This window comes from Rhincodon typus, chromosome 48 (genome assembly GCF_021869965.1).
Source record: "Rhincodon typus isolate 14 chromosome 48, sRhiTyp1.1, whole genome shotgun sequence".
Taxonomy (NCBI): domain Eukaryota; kingdom Metazoa; phylum Chordata; class Chondrichthyes; order Orectolobiformes; family Rhincodontidae; genus Rhincodon; species Rhincodon typus.
In genome coordinates, this window is record NC_063379.1 from 5,321,413 (window position 1) to 5,330,280 (window position 8,868).

Sequence of the window (8,868 nt, forward strand, 5' to 3'; positions counted from 1 at the left end):
GGGATGGGAAATAGTCTGGCCAGGGACACCCACATCCTGTAAATGATTTCACCTAAAATTGGATCACGTCTTTCCCTAGGTCTATTCAATAATTTAAAGTTCTCCCCTACCTCTGATCAGATTTTTTTTTTCAATGTGCATTCACTCACTACCTCTCTATCTCTTGATTTGCATATCCTGAACAAATTCTTTGCAATTTATTTTCTGACCCATTCTTGTCAAGGTAATTTTTTTCTATTTGCATCAAAGACTGACTTGGCATGATGCCTTTTGGAAATTGAATTGTTCTCCCCAATCTTTGATCAGTTTGCAAACATTTGTCTGTTTCTCTACAGCCTAAGAACATCTGTAAATTGCCACGTACATCTGTTTGGCTTTTTGAGCTGGTTAATGGTGATCATTTCCTCCCCCAAGCCCCTATACGATCATAGCAAAGCTCCCTCAATTTCCAAATCCAATCCCCTGGCAATACATTGTTTGACCTCTTAATTTCGCTCTCTAATATTTCAATTAGATATTGCAAGATTTTATGACTTGCCAACTTTTAAAACAGCAAATCTCGGTCTTTTTTTTGAACAATGTGATTCTCATTTCTTCACATTATATCATGTCTGCCAATTCTTTGCACATACAGTGAAGCTGCCCACATCTAATTGTAACTTTTTTGCCCTCTCCACTGCTTTCTCTCCCACTCAACGTGGTTTTGTCACTGAACCTGAATCCAATACACTTGTTGAGGTTCAACAAAGGAGGAACAAAGGGGTAAGGCTAATGAAGCAGGAGTCAGAATAAGCAGGAGATCCAGCATCTCCTAGATCATAAATGTGAATTATTTCTCAACCAGCACTCCATCAAAACTAAAGAAAACAAGCAGACACGCAACTGAAGGCCGAGGTGCAACAAAGAACCTGTGACATAAAGAACAGATGCTGGGTGGAGAGAGTCAGCAGGAGAGACAGTGACTCACTGATAACCACAACGTGAGAGGCCTCTTCAGCACAAGCAAAGCCATCTACAGTCCGAGGACACAGGGAGTGACCCCACTGAGAGCCAAAAACAGAGAGACACTCATTAAAGACCGAGAGGCAGTCAACACCCACAGGTGAGAGGACTTTGAGGGCCTCCTCCACCAATTCTCAGCCTTCGACGGAAGTGCTCCTGAAACCATCCCACAACACACTACCCATCGCCATCTCAGCAAACCTCCAATCCACCATGAGTACAAAAAAGCTGAACAACAACAAGGCTTCCAGCACAGACGGAATCCCCGGTGAAGGACTAAAACAGTCATTTGACACATGAATACACTACCTCATCACCCTTGTCTGGAATGAAGGGAGCATGCTGGGAAATCTCAGAGACACTGTAATTATGACCATCTTCAAGAAAGGAGACAGATTCAACCATATAGAGAGATTTCCCTACTTTCCACCATGGGAAAGGTAATCACGAGTATCTTCCACAGTTGCCTCCTCCCAGTGGCTGTAGACCTCCTCCCAAGTATCAGTGCAGCATCCGCCCATCAAGAAGCAGAATGGACAGGATTTTCAGTGTGTGACAAGTCAAAGCATAGTGCAAGGAATGGCAGCAACCTCTTTGTACATGTCCTTCTTCAATCTCACAAAGGCCTTTGCCTCTGTCAACCGTGAGGGATTATTGAATATTTTCCTCAAATTTGGATGCCCACAGAATTCTGACACCATTCTCCACCTGTTTCACAATAACATCCAAGCCATGGTCTTCACCAACAGATTCGCTATGTGCATGCGCAGAATGTGATAGAACTAAATAATTCTACAAACAACAAGTTCGATCTAAGCCCTGAAGTCTTGTCACATCTCGTCACAAATGATGGTGAACAATTAAACTACTCACTGTAGGAAGAGGATCCAACTATACCTCCAATAATCAACAATGGGGCAGCCAATACATCAATACAATGAAAAGGCTCAACACGCTTGCAAAACTCTTCAGACAGAAATGCTGATGGTTTGATTCACCTTGGCCTCCTTTGACTGGCAAAGGCTGGGGCCTTGGCAACATCCAAGAAATGCGACAGATGACATGTGCTTCAGAACATGCTGCCCCCATAGTCAAGCAGTTCCTGCTGATCTACAACATTGGCATTTACATGAGAGAGTAGAAATTTGCTCAGGTATGTGCTGTGCACAAAAAGCAAGACAAAGCCAAATTGGCAAATCACACCTCATCAATATATTCTTGGTCAAAATGTGAAGGAATGCCTTCGTTCAAACATGGACAAAAAGAGTTAGTTCCAGACTTGAATAAGTGTGAACGTGTTTAACGTCAAGGCTGCATTAGGCCTCGCATGGTATTAAGGAATCTGAGCAAAACTGGAGTCAATGGTAATCAGTGGAAATGTTCCCTGGCTGGAGACATTCTGCACAGAAAAGAAGAAAGCTGTGGCTGTTGGAAGTCAGTCATCATAGCTGCAGGAAATCTCTGCAGGAGTTCCTCAAAGCAGTGACATAGGCCTGACAATCCTCAGTAGTTTCATCAATGGACTTCCCTCCAACACAGGGTCAGACATGGGGATGTTAGCTAATGTTCACACAACGTTCAGAAGCATTTGCGACTACTCAGATACTGAAGCACTCCATATCCAAATGCAGTAAGATCTGGACAACATCCAGGCTTGGGATGAAAAGTGGCGAATGGCATTCATGCCACATAAATATTAGACAATGATCATCTCTAATGATAGTAAATTAAACCAGTGTCCTTTGATATTCAATGGGGTTAACCATGCTGAATCCTCAAGTATCAACATCTCGGAATTACCAGTGACCAGAAACTGAACTAGGCAATCCACAGAAATACACTGGTGACGGAGCAAGTCAGAAGGTAGGAATACTGCAGAGAATAACCATTTCCTGACATCCCAAAGCCTGTCCACCTTCTGCAAGGTACAAGTCAGGAGTGTGGTGGAATACTCCTCATTTGCCCAGACAAGTGAAGCTCCAACAACACTCAAGAAGCTTGACATCATCTGAGATAGAACAGTCCACTTGATTGCCGCCACATCTATTTGATTTTCACAACTGACTCTCACTAACAGAAATATGTACCAACTACTAGAAACATTTCAGAAATTCACCGAAGTTCCTCAGACAGAACCTTCCAAACCCACAATCATCTAGAACGACAGGACAAGCAGAACTACAAGCCATTCACCATCCTGATTTGAAAATATATCGCTGCTCCTCAAGCATATCTGCTTCAAAGTCTGCCATAACAGTATTGTAAGTCTATGTGCAGCACATGGAGAGCAACAGTTCAAGTTGCGTGTTCATTTCTGAAGAAGGGTCTCGACCCGAAACGTCAGCCATCCTGCTCCTCTGCTGCTGCTTGGCCTGCTGTGTTCATCCAGCTCCACACCTTGTTATCAAAAGTTCAAGAAAGCAGCTCAGCCACACATTCTCAACAGCCTCTAGGAATGGGAAAACAATGCCAGCCCATCCAGAGAAGCCTATAAATTGATTAGAATTCATTAAAAATGCTGTCCAATCGCAACTAATGGTGGACACTGGGTTTTAGGTTTTGTGAGCATAAGCTGGTTGGATACAATCAGTGCTTTACTTGTTGTGAAAAGCTGAAGCGATATGTTGTTTCGAACAGTCTGTCAGTTTTCCACAGGCACGGCCTACATACACAGCATCACACAGACACTGACATTCATAGATACCAGATTATTCATACATGAAACAGATAGAACCAATTCAAAATGTACTCTTATCTGGACTGAAGAATATTTGGAAATATACTGAAATTATTGTCATGAAAAAGGTCAGGTATGGAATATTTGTATTCAAGGGAAAAATAATTGAATATTCTTAAAGTGCTTGGGCTCAATAATAATTTAATCTTGGGTGCAATACCACACTTATCATTTGTGCATTATGTTTTCATGAGATTTCAGTTTTAAAATTGAACTAAATAAATGGGTGGATTTGTTTATTGGACAATCAAGCAGCTATAATCAAAGGATTTATGAACTTCGATAATGAGACTTTGCTGTTAATGGTCAATACAATATTGAAAACATCTGCATTAATTTTCTGTCTTGAGTAACACATCAGGATGTTAGTTGGTATCATGCCAGCCATCAATGTAGATACACAATTCTGTTTGGACACCGGTATTGTGGAGCTGACAGGCACTGGATATGGTTGATGAGGGATTCAATGCAAGACACCATGTGTTGCAGTATTCTATCACCTTCGTAACACCTTCATTAAGGATTTGGTCAGCGTGCAGAATTACGGAGTTTATGTGGCACACCAGATGTCATCAACATAGCCGAACTTGTGAGACATGGTCATTGGCAGGTCATTTGTATAAATGGTGAAATTTGCGCCTTATACTAGTCCATGGGCTAATCTGTCTCATGCACTTCCCTCTCGTTCAAGGACATCTCTAAGTTGTCTGTTGTGAGGAAATGTTTGAATAACTGTCCAGATCCAGATCCAGAACAGATTTAGGAGCTGGCCACTCTTTGTTGGAGGAGGTACCAGTTTGTACCATCAAGACAATGTGTGGATTCAGGTCTTTTCGATAGTATTTTTGATGTCTCTGGTAGTGCAAATGTAGTGTGTTTACTGATCTGAACATGAATCAGCTGTTTCCTGCAGGTATTGAATGGAGCAATAATCAGCTGGTTACTATAGTTTCTAAATTAAGCAATAATTAGGTGCGTACTCTGATTATTAAAGTGAGGATAATTCAATAATTTTCAGTTGAAAAAAATAATTCTGTTGGCTTGATTTTAAGATTCAAAGAAATAAAGAGGTGTTAACTCTTTATTGTACAAAACTTGGACCAAAACTGACAAGCAGTCTATTTCTCACAGATTAATGCAGCAACAATCGAACATAGTCACGCTCACGGAATCCCACATTACAGACAATGTCCCAGACAACACGATGATCATCTCAGGGCAGGCCCTGTTCCACTGGCAGGACAAATCCAGCAGAGGTAACAGCTTCCTGGTATACAGTCAAGATGGGTTTGGTGGTGCCCTAGAAGTGCTCAGCATTGATGTTGGACCACGAAGGCTCATGGCATCAGATTAAAGTCGGGCATGGTAACATTCTTCTGTTTATCAATTACCACATCCCTCGAATTTCTGTATTTGAACACAATATTGAAGGTGGAAAGAACAGAGAATGTATTTTGTGTGGGAGGCTTCAGTGTCCATCACCAATACAGTTTCAGCAGCATCATCTGCTGACTGGACTGGGACAGTTGCAAAGGACACAGCGGCTGGACTTGGGCTGCAGCAGGGAATGAGGAAACCAACAAACGGGAAAAGAATATAATGGACCATATTGTGGCCAATCTGCCTGCCGCACAGTTTACAGATACTCCATCACTATCTCTGTGCTAAATGGGATATACTTCAAACAGATCTAGCAACTCACAACTAGGTGATCGGGAGGTACAGAGGGGTATCAGCAGCATCAGAATTATACTTTGCATGACTCATAGACAATCTGCCCGACATATCTGGCTGGCGGTTTGAGATATAGGGAGAGGTTGGATAAGCTGAGGCTGTTTTTCCCCTGGAATGTCAGAGACTGAAGGGTAGACCTTATCGAGGTTTATAAGATCATGAGGGGCACAAACAGGGTGAATAGTCAAGGTCTTTTTCCTAGGGTACGGGAGTCCAAAACTGGAGGGCATAGGTTTAAGGTGAGAGTTGAAAGATTTGGAAGGGACCTAAGGGGCTAATTTATTACACAGAGGTTGGTGCGTGCATAGAATGAACTGCCAGAGGAAGTGCTGGAAGAGGGTACAATTTCAACATTTAAAAGGCACATAGATGGGTATATGAAGAGGAAGGGTTTACAGAGATATGAACCAAATGCTTATGACAGACCCATTCACTTGGTCATGATGACAATGTTTTTTCATGTGCTTGAGAATCGCAAGGGACTGACTGTCAGAGTGGTGGTGGTATAGTGGTGAGTATAGCTGCCTTCCATGCACTGGACCTGAGTTTGATTCCCAGCCATTACAGGGCTATGATTTTATATCGGTTTCCAACACAATGACCCCAGATGAAATAAATGAGATTTCATCGCTGACATTTGCTGAAAATACATGAATGTTTCATTGTGTGATAAGACAGACCCATCAGGTTGTTCCCTGATTTTATGATGATGCTTTCTCTGAATTGCAGTGTGGAACCAGCATCACTCACCCTCTCAGAAGCATTCTCCGCTGCTGCTTCCCATGTACTATTTCAATGTTGATTGCAGCACAGGGATGGTCTTTCCAGCTTTGCTTGAAAACTGAGGTACTGCACCCATCTGAAATTTGAAATTATCACAGAAGCTGCTGGAAACCCTGAATTGCTCCAACGGCTTCTGTACACATGGGGAGGAAAGATGAACGTTTCGAATCTATACAAGGTGAAAATAACCTCAAAACAGTCAGAGGTTCTGAGCGTTTCATTTTTACACGAATACAACGCTTTCACTATTTCAACTCTTCCAGCTTAACTAACTTATTTTTGTGAAACACTACTCAATTTTGAATAAAGATGTAACTTGACAAGCTAACAAATATCCAAAGAGTATTCTTTATTAGGTACAATTAGTTGTTTTATTTTTTAATCTTAGTATGTTCCAAAGTGAGTGTTCAGTGCACACACAGATTCCGTTGGCTCACATGAGCTGTTTCCGACAAATTCTGAACATTCGATGGGTTGGTTGCTGTTCCTGCTTACATGTCATCTGCAGAATGGGACGGGGAGTTGAAATGGTTCGCGACTGGGAGGTGCAGTCGTTTAAGTGTGAACTGAGCGTAGGTGTTCTGCAAAGCGGTCCTCAAGCCTCCGCTGACGACATATCCATCCTGGATCTCCTGCATTGCCACAACGATGCTACCCAAAGGGTGCAGGAACAGCAACTCATATTCCGCTTGGGAACACTGCAGCCCAATGGTATCAATGTGGACTTCACAAGATTCAAAATCTCCCCTCCCCTTACCGCATCCCAAAACCAGCCCAGCTCGTCCCCGCCTCCCTAACCTGTCCTTCCTCCTACCTATTCCCTCCTCCCACCTCAAGCCCCACCCTCATCTCCTACCTACTAACCTCATCCTGCCCCCTTGACCTGCTGTCTTCTCTGGACTGAGCTATCCCCTCCCCAACTCCCCACCTACACTCACCTTTACTGGTTCCATCCCCGCCTCTTTGACCGGTCTGTCTCCTCTCCACCTATCTTCTCCTCTATCCATCTTCTATCCACCTCCCCCTCTCTCCCTATCGATTTCAGAACCCCCTTCCCCTCCCCCATTTCTGAAGAAGGCTCTAGGCCCGAAACATCAGCCTTCCTGCTCCTCTGATGCTGCTTGGCATGCTGTGTTCATCCAGCTCTACACCTTGTTATCTCAGATTCTCCAGCATCTGCAGTTCCTACCACCCTTCACTGATCTGGGGTTGGATTTAAGACATTGAATTTGCATATGGCAATGCATTAGTCGTCAGTGATGCGAAGGTTGTCTGGATACTGCGGGAAAATCTTCATCATCTGGTCATCTGAGGAAAAAAGCTGTGAAACGGAATTCCATCCGAAGAATGGTAAGATTCCAGAGGAGATCACTGGTTACAGATCCGTTGTCCTTTCTACAGACCGGTCTACATGAAACTGCAGAGTGATCTGGACTGTCCCCTCAAAATCATATTGTCCTATTTCTAGAACGCTGAAAGTAAATGAAACTTTGAACAAATCAGTTACAGTCCTTGCCCAAATTTGCTAGTGAGACAATCTATTTTACTGAATTTGCCTCCGCCAAGTGTGTATTTTTTACAATGTTAATATATTGGAACAGTTATTGTTTTGTAGTTACATAACCTTTTAATCAGTTACGTTTTCCAATAGAATTAGGTTAATCCAATATTTCTTCCTTTTGTCTGTATCTCGACGACAATGTACAAATAAAGTGTGTTTTGATTCAAGCCTGGCAGTTTGACCAATCGAAATGCAATGCCTTACACTTGCCTTTAGAAATAAAGAACAAGTTAGTGTCTAGGCCACCTTCTTATATATTTTGAGAAATGTTGGTTTGGTTGACATCACCCTCAATTTCCGTCAATAAATGTTCTCACATTCCTGAACAATGATGTTTACTGATCAGAGCAGGAAACACAGACACACTAATCGTTATTATCTTGGACAGGAGTCATTTGGGAATGATACTCCTCAGACCACCAGCTGTCAGTTCAGCCAAAGATAAAGGCCTGTAATTGGGCAAAACTGGGACAGCATATTCCTTGGGAGAGTGAGATGCCACTAACAGATGGGAGCTGGCGAGTCAGGAACAGAACAAGAGGAACACTCCACTCTGTTCACAGATACTTCAGCCCTCAGCGAATCCAGTGTCAGGAATGGCTGCTTTTTCTCAGACTAAGAGAATGTTAATCAGGTGTACACACGGGGAAAGACCTACTGTCTGAGATCTTTCTGCCGAAGTTAAATGGGGGTCCTTTCAGTTATTGGAACCTTTGAATACCTCAAATATGTGTAAATATAATCTGACACAAGTAAGAGGTTCCCTCACATTCTTTACTGCATTGAGTCCAACTGCAATGTTTGTTTTATTTTCTTCACATGCTATTGTACAGATGAAAAACTTCAGTGACTATGGATGGATATATATATTATGAATAAAGTATACTTTTGTAATTAAAAAAGACTTCCCAAGTTAAAGGACTGAAAACCGCTCACAATATTCCGAATGCTTTATACAGCCTGAGCAGTACATCCCTGCTCTTCTATTCTAACCCTCTCAAACAAACACAAATATGTCATTTGCCTTCCTAACTGCCAACTGAACCCTGTT